At 41.1% G+C, this 17104-nt stretch overlaps 1 non-coding gene across 1 annotated transcript; it reads left to right on the forward strand.

Annotated features, from left to right (window-relative positions):
• Window positions 1–16183: 16183 nt before the first annotated feature.
• LOC122451581 lies at window positions 16184–16290 on the forward strand. Its single transcript, XR_006272475.1, has one exon. It is a non-coding gene; the product is annotated as a U6 spliceosomal RNA (small nuclear RNA).
• Window positions 16291–17104: the final 814 nt, after the last annotated feature.

A 17104-nucleotide genomic window follows, 5' to 3' on the forward strand; every position in this document is an offset into this window, starting at 1 on the left:
CTCAGTCATTCCTGACTCTTTGTGACCCCATGGATGGCAGCACACCAGGTTTCCCTGTCCTTCACCACCTCCTGGAGCTTGTTGAAACTCATGTCCATTGAGTTAGTGATGCCATCCAACCATCTCGTCCTCTGTCATCCCCTTCTCCTCTTGCCTTCAATCTTTCCCAGCATCAAGGTCTTTTCTAATGAGTTGGCTCTTCCCATCAGGTGACCAAAGTATTGGAGCTTCGGCTTCAGCATCAGTCCTTCCAATGAATATTCGGGACTGATTTCCTTTAGGATTGACTGGTTTCATCTCCTTGTAGTCCAAGGGAATCTCAAGAGTCTTCTCTAACACCACAGTTCCAAAGCATCAATTCTTTTGAACCAATAAGTTCCTTTTAAAATGTAAGCTAGTGTGAAATTTTTTCCTTTCATGTAATACAAAGCCAAGTGGAAACAATAGCACACAATGCATATGAAAAGCAATTCTAAAGTACCATGTATTATTTACATTCCTTTTGAGTCTTGTTGGGTCCTAGTTCAGACACTTGTTTCTTATCTAAATTATTAAAATAGTATTCTTGCTTCCAAAGTTTCCAGTCAAAAGCAGCAGGTCATGACTTTTGTGTGTGGCTAGGGCTTCTTCTTCCTCCCCAAGTCCCTGGAGGTGAACATGAGGCTTAGAAGAAAGAACTATAACTACTAGGCATTCTAAGGTTTTAGCTTCATGAACTTTGTGATAAAACAGCCTCTAAGATTCATAGCCCCTGCCATCAACAAGTTCATAAGCCAAACGTTTTAGTGTTACTAAACTAAAACGGGCTACTTTGGTGGTTCAGACAGTAAGGAATCCACCTGCAATGAGGTAGACCTGGGTTCAATCCCTGGGTTGGGAAGATCCCCTGAAGGAGGGCATGGCAACCCACTCCAGTATTCTTGCCTGGAGAATCCCCATGGACAGAGGAGCCTGGCAGGCTACAGTCCATAGGATTGCAAAGAGTTGGACACGACTGAGCGACTAAGCCCAAAGTGCCCAAATAACATAATTTAAGTATTTCTAATGATGCCACACATACACATACATACAAGGGAAGAAAAGATTAATAAAAGCCAAAACATAATATTGAAAATGATATAGAATGATATATGGACAGCTAGAAGAAAACTTAGGCAGGTGTCATCAAACAACTCTCTCCTTATGTAAGAACTGAAAATTGAAGAAAATCTTGGAGTAGATATAACAGTATCTTATTTTATGAGGCATGAGGTTATGTACAAAATAGCAATTTTACTTTTGAGGCGTTAGTGTTGAATGGTAGATATGACTTGGTCAGGATCATTTTAACAGACACTGGGAGGGTGTTTTGTGATACAATATGAAAATGGAAATTAGCTATTGTTTTCCTCTCAAAATTATTCCACCCACTAGATTAAATGGAGTGGATGCAGACATTCTTTAAAGTTATTAACTGCTCTGGATCATAAGGCAGGGAAGAAGAGTAACATTTAAGTGAAGGAGCAATAATAATCTGGTTGTTGGGAATTCCTTGGCCATCCAGGGAAGAGGACTCTGCACTTTCACTGCCCAGGGTGCAGGGTTCAATTCCTGGTCGGGGAACTAAGATCCCACAAGCCACGCCGTGCAGCCAAAATATAATAATTATTATCTGGTTGTTTTTAAAAGAGAGAAGTAAACGTATGCATGTCAGCAGATCTGGATCCCACAGTTGGCTAATATCCTAGGTTAATTTTGAACAAATTAGAATCTCAAAATGAAGGGAGCATTTCTACCCAAAATTTAGAGAAGAAAAGAAGCAAAGCAGAACGTATCAAACTCAAAAACAAACATCTTTAGGACTTCCCTGGTGGACCAGTGGCTGAGACTCCACACTCCAATGCAGGGGGCCCAGGTTTGATCCCCGGTCAACAAACTAGATCCCACATGCCACAGCTAAGACCCAGTGCAGACAAATAAATAAATAAAATAAATAAAAAATAGATATATTTTAAAAAAGAAAAAAAGTATCTTTCACTTCTGTTCTAGGTTTGGGAGCCATTCAGCCCTACTTTTCTCTATCTAAACAAGCGTCTCTCAATCTGTTTACATTCTCAACTCTCATCTGAGGGGAGCTATTCTTTGTTGTGGAGGGGTATCCTGTGATTACAGGATGTTTAATAGCATCCTCACCCTCAAATACTACACATCAGTAGCACTCCCCAGTGGAAACAATTAAAAATGTTGCCAGGAGGACTACCGTGGTGGTCCAGTGGTTAAGACTTCATGCTTCCAACGCAGAGGGCACAGGTTCAGTCTCTTGTGGGGGAATTAAGATCCTGTAAGCTGTGAAGCAAAAAAGAAGAAAGTGACTCTCTCAACAAGGTCTTTCTTTGACTTATTTGATTGGTTTGAGACTTCGAGAGTGTGACTCTGAAGTACACTTCAAACCTTGGGAATTATCCTGCTTATAGTTATGATAATAAATCCCCCTGATGTGTTATATTCTCTCAAAAGCTTTAAATGCTTCTTCAAAGCCCCTGACCACCAGACAAACGATCACCCTGCTACAGGAACCTCAAAAAGGGAACAAAGAGAATGACTGACTTAGAGACTGTGAACTGGAACCACAACCTGTGACCATCACAAGGGTTAAGCAAAAAGCCACAACCAACGGGCACCACATCAAAGACCAATAAAGCTGAGAGGACTGCGGAGCCTACCAGGTGGGAGCTGAGGGTGACATCAACGCCTGCATTTTTATCACATCTTATCACATTTTATCACATCAGATTGAGAGTCTGATCAAAAGGGGCGAATTGCTAAAAAGAAATACACAAATTCAAAATGGAGTCATTCGTGGTAAGCCCCACCTAGACTTAATACCCAATCTAACTGCAGTTTCCACCTCTCCTAGGAGTGGAATTTTAAACCACTGGCATTTCCTGATTCTAGTAAAATAAAACTCCTGCCGTTCTCTGCACCCCCCCCCCGCCCCCGCCAAAAGAAGATGAGCTATCCTGAAGCAATCCTTTCTTTTCTTTTGCTAACAGCCTGCTTGACCCATACAGTTTTCTACCTATAAATACCAACCATCTTCTTGTGTAACACCTCTGAACACCATTCTGCTTGCTAAATGGGATGCTGCCTCACTCTTGAACCAATTAATAAAGCCAATTTGCTTTTTCTAAAGTGGAAAAAAAAAATGTTGCCAGACAGTTGAAAACAACTTCTTCTTGTTTAGCCACTAAGTTGTGTCCAACTCTTTGCGACCCCATGGACTGTAGCCCACCAGGCTCCTCTGTCCATGGGACTTCCCAGGCAAGAATTCTGGTGTGGGTTGCCATTTCCGTCTCCAAGGGATATTCCTGACCCAGGGATCGAATTCACATCTTCTGCATTGCAGGCAGATTCTTTACCGCTGAGTCACCAGGGAAGTGGTGGGGAACAACCTACCTAGACTAACAACCAATAAGAAGTAAGATTCAGAACTATTAGGGTGGAAAAATTTTCCCTCCAACCTTCTTTGACTGGTCTAGTAATTTAACTGACATAAGATAGATTAATATAAGAAAAAATGGGGCTTTGTACACATGGGAGCCCCATAAAAAATAGGAGACCTCAAAGACAGTCAGGGAGTTTAAGCTTGTATACCATCCTGAGCCAGGGAGTGGGGTGTGACCCAGGGTTTCAAGTGTGAGGAAAGTAATTCACAGGCCAATAAGAAAAATAGATGTTTGGTAATTAGATGTCTCCCTTGCCATGCAGATAAGTATTTCTAATAAACAGTTGTCTTCCAGTAATAAGAAATTCCCTGATGGTCCAGTGGTTAGGACCTGGTGCTCTCAGTGCCAGGGGCCTGAGTTTGATCCCTGGTCCAGGAACTAAGATCCCACCAGCTGCGAGGCCACAATAATAATAATAATAATGTCTGGTAACAGCTCTCTTTCTGGACCAGATCCCCATCTATATTCTTTTATGTAGTTAAGGGAGAAGTAAAAGTGTTTCCTGAGTTAGCTGCCTTCAGCTAAAAATAATTCACACAACAAAGTGGCATGTTTTAAAGTGACCTTTACTCGTCCCATTCAGAATGATGACACAGAATGAGTCTGTTATACCCTGAATTGCTTTATTTGGTAAAGTTTAAATAATGTTCCTCTTATTAAAAGATAAAAGATTAATACAAAAAAAAAAAAGATTAAGAAGGCGTGTTGAAAACACTAAGAGTTTATTTGAGCAAAGATCCCTTTGAATCAGATAGCATCCAGTCTAGCAGATAGCAAGGAGGTTGGAGGAGCTGTCCAAAATGAAAAACTTCCATATGCAGAAGGGGATGGGAACAAGGAAGTTATATTAAGTTTAAAAAATGGATTGGTGACTGCAAGTTATTTTCATTTTGGGGACACAGGGGACATCTATAAGGCAGATGACCTAACTAGTGCTGATCAGGTGATTTCTAAAGGACCTGGTTTAAGATTCCATTTCTGGAGGAGTCGAAACTGTAGTCAGATTTCAGCTTGGTGATGTGGGGTGTAGTATAAGCAGCTCTGTTTTGGGCCTGTGGTCTTATTTGCAAGATCCCCTGGAGAAGGGAATGGTGACCCAATCCAGTATTCTTGCCTGGAGAATTCCATGGACAGAGGACCCTGGTGGGCTCCAGTCCATGGGGTCTCATAGAGTTGACATGACTGAGCATACACACACACACACAAACTGTTGTTGTTTTTGTCATTCAGGTGCTGAGTCATGTCCGACTCTTAGGGGCCCCACGGACTGCAGCAAGCCCGGCTTCTCTGTCCCTTACCATCTCCCAGAACTTGCTCAAACATATGAGCAAGTTCAACGTATGAACTTGCTCAAGGTTTTTCCCAATGAGTCTGCTCTTCACATCAGGTGGCCAAAGTACTGGAGTTTCAGCTTCAGCATCAGTCTTTCCAATGAATATCCAGCATTGATCTCCTTTAGGATTGACATACCAACTAACTACTCAAAAAAATTACCTGACTCCTTAGAACTGACTCCTTAGAAACTGACCCTGAGGCTGGGAAAGATTGAAGACAGAAAGAGAAGGGGGCAACAGAGGATGAGATGGTTGGATGGCATCACCACCTCGATGGTCAGGAGTCTGAGCAAGCTCCGGGAGCTGGTGATGGACAGGCAAGTCTGGTGTGCTGCAGTCCATGGGGTCGCAAAAAGTCAGACACAACTGAGCAACTGAACTGAACTTAGAGTTAGGGTTAGTTGTTGGTTAATTAAGAATTAACTATCCTATTATTCTGGGCTATTTCTAATTCATTTCAGTAAGCTTCACACTTGCCATCTACCTCTACCAGGATTAAATCATGTGCTGCTGCAGCTGCTGACCTCCAACACCTCTCCAAAAAGGTGTTCAGGATGGAGAGCAAAAATAAGGCACTCTGTGCTCTGGGAAAAACTGGCAAAACAAGTCTTCAAACAGATAATTTCAGGAGCAAATTTTACAAGCCTAATTCTTGTATCTCCTCATATCTAGAACAGAAAAAAAAAAATGACATTCTTATACACTGTAGGAGTGTCAATTCATATAAATTATATGGAGGAGGGACATCCCTGATGGTCCAGTAATTAGGAATCTGCCTGCCAAGGCAGGGGACCTGGGTTCAATCCCTGGTCCAGGAATTAAGATCCCACATGCTGCAGGGCAACTAAGCCCATGAGCCACAGCTACTAAACCTAGAGCCTGTGCTCCACCGCAAGAGAAGCCACCACGATGAGAGGCCCTTGCGCAGCAAAGAAGAGAAGCCCCCGCTTACTGCAACTAGAGAAAGCTCGAGCACACCAAGGAAGACCTAGTGCAGCCAAAAGTAAATAAAGTTTAAAAATCATTTGGGGGAAAATTTAGCAATATCTATTCAAAGATGAAAATTTGATTTGCCCTAGGAATGCATACTTTAGGAATTTATCTTAAAGAAATGTTCCCATATGAGCAAAAATACACATGTATGAAGTTCACTGCAGCCTAGTTTATTTTAGGTTTTTTTTTTTTTTTTTTTTTTTTTTATGTTGGCAACACAACACAGCACGTGAGATCTTAATTCCCCAACCAGTGATTGAACCAGCATCCCCTGCAGTGGAAGCACAGAGTCTTAATCACTGGCTCGCCAGGGAAATCCCACTGTAGCCTAGTTTAGAAGAGCAACACTGAAGAGACCTAAATGTCCTTTGAAGGAGTTTAGGATTTGCCATCCCAAATGTATTGATGTATTGACTTATTCTGAGCTGAAAGTAGTTAAAGAATAGCAAATGCAAGGAAAAGCTTTCTCTGAACTCTCCTATCTGCCTAAAGACAGATCCTCCAAAACAAACTCAACTGTCATAAGACCCCTCCCCACAATTCTTCCCCATCCTCCCACCCCCAACTTTCATCAACCGGGGGAGACTAGAAATTGATACCACACCCAGACAAACTTTGTCATAAACTGTCATACCTCACATCTATCTTTCTTGGCACCCATTCATCCATCATCACTAAAAATCACTTGTGAAAGAAAAGAAAGTGAAGTCGCTCAGTCATGTCCAGCTCTTTGCAACCCCATGGACTGTAGTCTACCAGGCTCCTCCATCCATGGGGTTTTCCAGGCAATAGTACTGGAGTGGGCTGCCATTTCTTATTCTCCCCAAAAGGCCAATATCTCTCAATATCTCTCAATTAAAATGATACATAAGCTCTCAAATCTCCCAGCTTTTTTTTTTTTTTTTGGATATTCACTTTTTCATTTTTCATGTGATGTCCTGTGCATGTAATATTAAAAATTAATAAATTTGCAGGGACTTCCCTGGTGGTCCAGTGGTTAAGACTCCATGTTCCCAATGCAGGAGGCATAGATCCAATCTCCGGTTGGGGAACTAAGACCCCAAATGCCACAGGGCTCAGCATAAAAAAATAAAAATAAAGTTGTAGACATTTTCTCCTATCAATCTGCCCATTGTCAGTTTGTTTCATAGATCCAGCTATCATATGTATGAGCGTAGAAAGAGTCTTTCCTCCTTTGCACCATGAATATCCAGGTGGTTACACTAATCCCAGTACAGAGAATTCCATAAAGCTGTTTTAAAAAGAAAGAAAAAAAAATTTAAGGTAGTTAGTACTTCTTTTATTTAAAAAAAAAAGTATTTATTTTATTTTTGACTGTGTCAGATCTTAGTCGCAGCCTGTGAGCTCTCTAGTAGAGATGCACATGGGCTTAGATGTCCCAAGGCATCTGGCATCTTAGTTCTCTGACTAGTAATCGAACTTGAGTCCTCTGCACTGAAAAATGGATTCTTAACCACTGGACCACAGGGAAGTCCCTAAATCACCACTTCTAAAACAAGTTCCTAACTAAAAAGGAAAATGGTAACCACAGTTGCCTCTGGGAAAGAGTCTGGAGCACTGAGAGCTGGATGGGGGAGAAGTAGTACTTTTTGCTGTAAATTTTTTGTGCAATTTGGATTTTTTTTCACTTGAAACTTTAAAAAAAAAAAAGTTGAAAAAGTTTCAGTAAAGTGGGCGTCTAACTACAAATTAGCACTTGTCACAAGTCCTTCCCATCTATCTCTATAAGGATTAAATCATGTGCTGCTGCAGCTGCTGACCTTCAACACCCCCTGAAGGAGTTCAGGGTGGAGAGCAGAAATGAGGTACTCTGTCCCAGGGGGCAGGGTACTGACAGGACAGGTCTTCTGATAGCTCGATATTTTCAGGGGCTGATTTTATGAGTCCAATTCTTGTATCTCAGCATATCTAGAAAAGCATGAAAATCCTTCATGGTGACAACTGTTTCTTGTGACTAGCAGAAAGCTTCATGAGACTAGAGAAACCATCTGGAAAAATAGGTGCCTGATTGCATGTATTCCCCCTGCACCAAAATCACATATATACTGACCTTCCCCCCTGCCTTTCTGGGGTAGTTTCTCAGAGCTATCCGAAGGGCTGTCTCCCAGGTTGCGGTTCTCATTTTGCCCCCAAATAAAACTTAACTCTCAATTCTGACACGGTGCAATTTTTTTTTTTTAAGTCAACATGGCAAAGGCTGCAGCTGGATACAAGAGAGTAACAGGTAATCTAAACAGAGATATGCACGACATGGAGGTAGGGGTGCTGCATCTGGGCTCATCTTCCTCCCTTTTCTTTAACCCTGATCACAGCCCACCTTGCTCTTATCTCTGTGTCAGGGTCAGAGTATAATGGGAAATATTTACAAGGTAAGAAGGACTGAGGAGCTGGGGAAGGTAAGGCAATGGATTCTATGCCCTGCAGTGCTGACTCTGAACTGAGAACATTCTGCTTCCAAATGTGCCTCCAAAACCACCTCTCATAAACATTTTCTAGGCCTTTGGATTTTCTCTTAACTTTACTTGAAATTGCCATGGGAAATTCCTAGATATTGAAGCACTGAAAAAAATTTCATTAAAACGGGCTAAAAATTCTTCTGTGTGCAAATGGAAAACTTTGCTCTCGCTGAACAGGTAATCAGCCATTATTCTCCAAAGAACCATTTCCTCTTTGTGAGAACAGAAGCCCATTTCAGAGACTTCATAAATGTAACTGTTTTATGAATGAGCCTCCCTCAGAAAGACCAATAAAGGTGGAAGCAGCGACCTAGGAAATAAGGGACTTGCACTAGAGGGAATTCCTTTAGTTCTGAGAAATGGTCTACACTGCCTTTCAGGCTGCAATTTTTTTTTTAAACCTTTATTTTGGAGCATAGTTGATTAACAATGAGGCTACAATATTTTTTTATTTTTTCCAAACTTTAAATTTTTTATTTTGTATTGAGGTATAGCCAATTAACAGGGCTTTCCTGGTAGCTCAGCTGGCAAAGAATCTGCCTGCAATGCAGGAGACCCCGGTTCTATTCCTGGGTTCGGAAGATCCCCTGGAGAAGGGATAGGCTACCCACTCTAGTATCCATGGGCTTCCTTGGTGGCTTAGATGGTAAAGAATCCACCTACAATGTGGGAGACCTGGGTTTGATACCTGGGTTGGGAAGATTCCCTGGAGGAGGTCATGGCAACCCACTCCAGTATTCTTGCCTGGAGAATCCCCACTGACAGAGGAGCCTGTTTGGCCTGGTGGGCCAAACATGGAGTCATGTCACGACTGAGTGATTAAACACAGCACAGCCAGCTAACAATGCTGTGATAGTGGACACTGAGGGGACTCAGCGGATACAAGAATTTTCAAATGGGCCAAGCAATTCCAAAACCCAAAATATTAGAGCTATCATCAGTTTTTTATCTTCAAGTTCAATCCAAATAACTATAAAATGCAACATCTGAGTATTTTTGTTAGAGCTAGTCGATAACATTTTATTTACTGTTTCTTGATATGTTATCATTTATCATTGTTTCCTAATTTGTTATCATTTAATTATTGTTTCTTTATATGTTATATTTATCATTCATTTGCCCCTCATCCTGGTGTTTTAGATTAAAAAAAAATGGACTACATAATGCCTATATAGAATGAAGGTGATTTATTTAGAGAACTATTGATATGTAATACAGTAGTTAATTTCCCACAAAAAGCACTAAAGAATGGCTCAGGAAAGGACATGAAGGGTAATAGTGTCTTATTCAACTGACAGAGCAGAGTCTTCTGATTTTAAATTTGATCATTTAATTTTCTCTATGTACACTTGATGTCATAAATAGCATAAAATTTCTGCTGCAGAATTGTTCAAGAATCATAAAAAAAAAAAATCATCAATAGAAAAATCAGGCTGATTTAAATTTGTGAAGGAAAAGATTGCTTTAGCAAGTTTGAACCACTCTCTTTGTTCAGATGAACCAGGATGCAAAGACTTACAAATGAAGTCCTCTCTCGTTTTTTTATTTTTTTTATTTTTGCAAACAATAAAAGCAACACAATATAGAATTGCAGTTATCATCATAGAAGAAATCTGGAGTGATTTATTTCCTCTACTTTGAAAGTGGATGGTAGTCGATTTTAGTCTTTTTTTGAATCAGAGCTGGTTTTTTATTTTATTTTACTTAATTTTATTTATTTATGGCCACATTGAGCTATATACAGGATCTTAGTTCCCTGACTAGGGATCTAACTGACAGGCCCTGCAGTGAAAGTGCAGATTTGTAACCACTAGAGCACCACTGAAGTCTCCAGAGCTGTTTTTTAGACTGATGAATATGTAGATGGTTAAAAATTTGAGTCAAAGAGTTGGACGGCCTGAATTCAAATTCCCGTCCACCATTTATTATCTTTGTACCTTAAGCAACTGATTTAACCCTTCCATACCACAGCTGTCACCTCTATCGAATGGAAATAATAACAGTTTAATAGGGCTGTTGTGAGAACTAAATGAGATAATCCACCTACAGCGCTCACAGCATTGCCTGACACCAAAGAAGCACCAGATAAATGTTCCCTATGACTACAATCATATGGACTCAAGAATCCAAAAATGCAGGGATTTCTGTCCTTAGGCAGGGCTGGATCCAGTGGCTCAAGTGACACCCGTTTGTCACCTCTGCTTTCTCTATGTTGGCTCCATTCTCAAGCAGTTTCTTCCCAACAAAAGTGTTCTCTCAGACACTCGCATGAGAACGTATGCCTCCCTAATATTCCCAGACATGAATCTCCTTGCCCGTATGCTATGTCCAATGCTGAACCAATCACTGCACCCAAGAGAATGCAACGCTGACTGGCCCAGCCTTGGTTGGCCAGGTTGGGAAAGATCATCCCCACCCAAGTATGGGCATGGACAGAGGAGGTGAGAGGGCAGTGTTTCCCTGAGGAAAACCAGGATGTCATTGTGAAGGGAAGAGTGAATGGAAACTGGACAAAGAAAACAACAGATGGCTACCTGTCCCAGGTTTATCACCTCTGTTTTAGGCAAACACCTCTTCAATCATTAGGGAAACTGAAGAGCTTCCATAATTTTCTTTGCTCCAGTGCTTAACTGCTGTGACTATCAAGAAATTTCTTCTTTTGTTTAACTTTGTATCTTTAAATTAAAACTCATTTTATCTGAGACTTCAGAGTATTTTAAAAAAAGCAACAACAACTTGTTCTTACCACATTTGACTCTGTAGTGTTTGGTTTTTCTGGGTTTCAGTTCCTTCGTAAAAATGAAAGCATTGACCTGGGTGATCTCTAAATTCTCTTTTAAATACCTGTGATTTCAGAGAACAATAGCAGTGACTCCACAGAAAAGTTGTTTGTTACCATAACTCTATAAACCCTAGAAAAGTCTTCCTTTATTTGGGTTTGTTCCTCGGAGCCTATCTCTAAGCCACAAATACTGGAGTGTATTGATTTAGAGGGTACACAATGAATTCAGAGTGTCTAGTCCAAGACCTGCCACTGACCATTACACCTGTGTGACTTTGGGCAAATTGTTTAACCTCTCTGTTGCATTTTCTGTAAATTTAATAAAAGACCCTGCCTCATAGGACTGTGTGAGCATTACAGAATTCATATGTGGAAGTGTCTGATACTGTTATATTAGTAAAAGTGTTGGCCATTACTAAGCAAGCAACGTCTCTCAGAATAAAAAGCACCTTACCTTTCAAGGAACAAAGATAAAAATCAGAGATAAAAATTACATCACAAACCACATGTGCAAGAAGAAAATGAAGTGAAACATTTAAAAGAAAAAGACGACTGTTGAAAGAAAAAAACAATTATTGGTTGTACAGGCATACACCTTTATCAGAAATCCATAGAACTGCTTCAAATGAGTGCATCTTATTTTATGTAAATAATAATGACTGCATAGGATTTTTAAAAGTCTATCATAAACCAGTTAGCAACTGAGGGGGGGGGTGTTAAAAAGCAAAGGGGGGTTGGCAGAAAGCCTTAAAGCATACTCCTTATCCTTCTGGACTTAAAGGTTAAATGAGCAAGTCATGAGCAAGTCATAGAGTAGCCTAAATATTTGAGCAAGGGAGGTCAGAGGATAAGCACTCAGCAGTTCCTGGGAAGGTCTCTAGAGGATGAGACATTCAGGCTAAGGCTCCGAGAAGAAATGAGAGCTAACAAATGTTTTCTTATTGCCATTTACACCATCGTCTTCGGCTACCGTCTTGTAACCCACTCAGCACGGCGGCATGAGGGGTCACCGCTTTCCTGAACAGCGACCTACTCTCTTCTACGAGGTCTTTAGTTGTGTTGAGGCTTCTGAAATTTCCCTGCTGGATTCCGGCAGGGAAAAGACAACCAGGCTGAGTGCTGCTGTGTAATTTTTCACTCTGCCGCATCTCGAATTTCTAATTTCTTTCCTTTTAAACTTGTAACCATTACCATCTTTCTAAATTCCATATATGTGCGTAAATCCATGGCTGATTCATGTCAATGTATGGCAAAAACCACTACAATATTGTAAAGTAATTAGCCTCCAACTAATAAAAATAAATGGAAATAAATAAATAAACTTGTGACCAAAATTTGCCCCAAATAGAGTCAAATTTCAGTTGATACTATTTCACTACAATTTAGGTTTCTTTTTCAAAAAGAGGAAAATAATATGCAGAAAATATTCAAGTATCAGAAAGACCCAGAAACCATTTTTCACTTTGTTTAGGTTTTCTGTCCAGGCATGAAACATGTCCTATGATTATTGTTATTTTCTAATTGCTGTGACTAAAAATTGGAAAAATAAAAGCAGAGCATTCATCTTTGTTTTGGAAAGCAATCTTTCTGGAAGATTGGCTCCCATCTATCATCTCCAGTCTTTCTTCCCACTCACCTGTCTTGCTCAGTGGAGCCCAGTCCTCATCACTCTTCCAGCCCCAGCAGGATCCACTACCTATAAAACTGTCCAGAGTGGAGAAGGAAACGGCAACCCACTCCAGTATTCTTGCCTGGGAATCCCTTGGACAGAGGAGCCTGGTGAACTATAGTCCATGGAGTGCTAAAGAGTCGGATACAACTTATCAACGAAACAACAACAAAACTGAGTTACTTGACATCACTTTTATCACAACCTTCTTAACAGTATTTTTTTCTTTTGTAACATTTTTGGTTGGGTTGTTACCTCTCAAATGTTTCCTTATTTGTTTTAAAGGAAAATCTTTAGAGCTATCACCTAGGAGATTAGTTAAGGCTGAAGATTAACAGGTCAACTGGTGTTTTGCCAATAGAAAAATAAAGAAATCCATATTTGTACCATGTTCAGGAATAGAGATAATTACTTAACATAGTTTAAAAAAAAAAAACTGTACAGCATTAGCGTCAGATCATCTCATTACAAGACCCCTTCTGAGTTCCTGAAGGAGTGACAGCTTTAGGCCCCACACAGTCTTGATCTCCAATCTGGGAACAGCTGAGGATCTTTTGTTTTTTTGGCCAGGCCACTGGGCATACGGGATCTTCCCCAACCAGGGATTGAACCCATGCCACCTGCCTCCGGAGTAAGGAGTCCTAACCACCAGACCACTAGGGAAGTCCCAGTTTAGGGGTGGGAGGTCTTTATAGCTGCACTCCACAGCAGCTCTCCAAAGTGGGAGAGTTAGGAATGGGCTCTCTCAATCATTTCTCTCTTTCCCTCTGAGTCAGCTACTAAAGACCACTGTACTCATTAGCTTTAAACAAACCTTAATAATCTCTGAACACATAGTTTAAATATTAAGCCTAATTAAACCCATAACACACCACTTTTCATTTTGTGTGTTAATGGGAACACATACAGGAACTACTAAAATAACGACTCTCGATAGAAGAACAAAACTAGCATTTTTAGGTTCTAATTAAATTTTGCCTTCCAAATGTGATGTTTTTTGCTTTTCACTAAAAATAGCGAACTTTCAAACTGGAGAAGAGAATAATAAAATGCGCAAATAATTAAAAGGAAATAGACACAAGGATGCCATCATTTCCTTTTGCGCAGTTTCTCTCTCTCTCTCTTTTTTTTTTTTTTTTGGCTAACCATGGCTTGTAGGATCTTAGTTCCCCAATCAGGGATTGAACCCTGGCCCTTGTCAGTGAAAGCACAAGTCTTAACCACTGGACCACTAGGGAATTCCCTGTTTCCCAGTTTCTGATACTTACAGCATATCTAGAGTTCCATGAGCCATGGGAAACCCAGCTCCACCAAGAAGACAAAATGAGATAAAAATAAATAATAAATGTGAACATCCATTTACAAAAGCTAAATGTCTCTCTTAAATACCAGCTGCTTATTATCTTTGGTGTTGTCATAATAATAATAGAGGTTGTCAAGAGAGTCTGCATGGACCACAGAACATTAAGTGCATAAAACTGAAATGTTTATCACTTTCAGTCCTTCCAGGGTTAGGAATAGCAGAAGTTCTTCAAAGCCTTTAAAAATCAAAACCAAAAATACTTCCTTGTGGAATGTATGGTTTAAAAAAAAAAAAAAAAAGGACTTGGAGCAGTAGAATTTCACCAGGACCTTGTATAGCACACTCAGGCAAAAATAAGCCTTAATTTTCTTCCAAAATGCTCTGCAAAATGCCTACAACTGCTTAGTTACTACCAAGGGAAGATGTCTCCTTCTATTTTGGTGGTCCTGCAGCTTTCTCTCCCTAATTAGAGCTTCCATATTGTCTGGCCATCTGCTTCTGGGTTCTGCCCAGGTTGTGGTAATGAAAGGGGTATTTTATGATCTCATCCTTTGAGTGGGAGGATAGATTCTACATTAGTCTGGTCAGGATGAAAGACCTTTGGGGAAGACACATGGGCCCCCATGGTGCTTGTTGTGTAAAAGCTAAACATTCCCCCCAGCTACAGAGGTTGTAGAGGTTCCTATGTGACCATCTCACAGCCAGCTAGCAGGAAAATGCCATATGCAGAGCAGTCTACCTACTCTCAACTGTTGTTTTTAAGTTGTCTCTTTCTGCTTGATTTGCTACTTGACAGAAACATTTGTATTCTGGCACAGCAACACTCCAGTATTCTAGCCTGGAGAATCCTGTGGACAGAGAAGCCTGGCGGGCTACAGTCCATGGGGTTGCAAACAGCCAGACGTGACTGAAGCAATTGGGCACAGCACAACACAACCACAGGCGGCTGCTAAGGATGTGAAATGCAGCAACAAATGAATAGTCAAAGCTATGGTGCTTCAGTAGTCATGTATGGGTGTGAGAGCTGAACTATAAAGATGGCTAAGAGCCAAAGAATTGATGCTTTTGAACTGTGGTGTTGGAGAAGACTCTTGAGTTCTTTGGACTGCAAGGAGATCAAACAGGACAATCCTTAAGGAAATCAACCCTGAATATTCATTGGAAGGACTGAAGCTGAAGAGCTTTGGCCACCTGATTTGAAGAGTTGACTCATTAGAAAAGATCCTGATGCTGGGAAAGATTGAAGGCAGGAGGAGAAGGGGATGACAGAGGATGAGATGGTTGGATGGCATCACCAACTCAATGGACATGAGTTTAAGCAAACTCTGGGAGATGGTGAAGAACAGAGAAGCCTGGTGTGTTGCAGTCCATGGTGTCACAAAGAGTCGGATACGACTGAACAACAACATGTATTAGCTGCCCTCTCTCATGTTGAGTCATTTTGGCTATGAGATACAACTCTGCTTGGGTAACCACCCGAGACTAACCCTTTGACTCCAGTGTCTGATTTTTCCATATTCAGTCAGACACTCTGGTACGTGGTTCACAAGAATGTGTGGGTGCATGCTAAGTTGCTTCAGTCGTGTCTGACCCTTTCTACCCTATGGACCTTAGCCCACCAGGCTCCTCTGTCCATGGAATTCTCCAGGCAAGAATACCAGAGTGGGTTGCCATGCCCTCTTCCAGGAGATCTTCCCGACCCAGGGATCGAACCCTCATCTCTTATGTTTCCTACATTGGCAGCCAGGTTCTTTACCACTAGCATCCCCTGGGAAGCCCAGTTCACAAGGCTAGCCTTCAACAGTTCTTCTCATCCTGGCAGGCATATTCCTCCTCCAATCAAGAATTGAAGCGTACTTGTCCACCACTGAATCTGCAACGGCTTTATGGCTCTGTTTGACCAACTAAGCATGGAAGAAGTGACACTGTGCCGTTCTGGGTTTGGGCTTCCAGAGGCCTGAAAGTGTTTGCTTTTGCTTATTTTACTTATTTACTTTTTTTCTCTGTGGCTTGCAGGATTTTAGTTCCCTGGCTAAAGATTGAACCCAGGCCTTGGCAGTGAAAGCACAGAGCCCTAAGCACTGGGTTACAGGAAATTCCCATACTTTTGCTTTTTTAAAAAAATATATAGCTATCATGCGTGATTCATTTGGCAGCACATATCCTAAAATTGCAACAATACAGAGAAGATTAGCATGGCCCCTGCACAAGGATGACATGCAAATTTGTGAAGTGTTCCATATTTTAAAAAAAGAAAATAGCTGTCACAGAAAGAAGTCCAGGCTCTCCTACTCAAAAGAAAGGCTATGAAAGACAGGCTCGGAAGAAGACACCATCCTCCAACTGAGTGGTGCCCTGCTGTCAGCTTCCTGATTCATATGGGTTTAGTCCAAGCAGGTATCACATTGGCGCTCTATGGAGAGCAGAGAGAGGAATCTTAGATTTTTGAAATTGGAGGAAATTCCTGAAACCAAAAGAGCAAACACACTAAGCCACATGCATGAATGTTACTGTATTTGTGCAGTAGCTGTCACACCAGCTTCTTGGATCTCTGGCCCTCATCCCATCTCGTGCTTGGCTCCCCTGCCTACTTGGATTACAAGGGAGCTAGTAAGAAAAAATTGCATAGTATTTTTTTTTTCAATTGAAAATCTTTGCATGGGAGGAATTATACTATGTATTTTTTTTAATCAAAGGATTTGTTACATAGTGACCTCTACTGGGAAGAGTAAAGGTATCACCAGGGCCGACAAAAAGTAGTCAATTCAGTCTGTTTATTCAAATAATTGGTTAATTTGGGAAGGCAATGCTGGTCAAATCTTCATTTAGTACTAAGGTCCAGTTGTGGGTTCTCCCGGTGGCTCAGTGGTAAAGAATCCGCCTGCAATGCAGGAGCCTTAGGGGATCCCTTAGGTATCAGGAAGGTCCCCCGGAGGAAGGCATGGCTACCCACTCCAGTATCCTTGCCTGGAGAATCCCATGGACAGAGGATCCTGGTGGGTCGCAGAGTCAGACATGACTGAGGCAACTTAGCACACACACAAGGTCCAGTTATACTCTG

Source organism: Cervus canadensis, chromosome 12 (genome assembly GCF_019320065.1).
Source record: "Cervus canadensis isolate Bull #8, Minnesota chromosome 12, ASM1932006v1, whole genome shotgun sequence".
NCBI classification, from domain to species: Eukaryota; Metazoa; Chordata; class Mammalia; order Artiodactyla; family Cervidae; genus Cervus; species Cervus canadensis.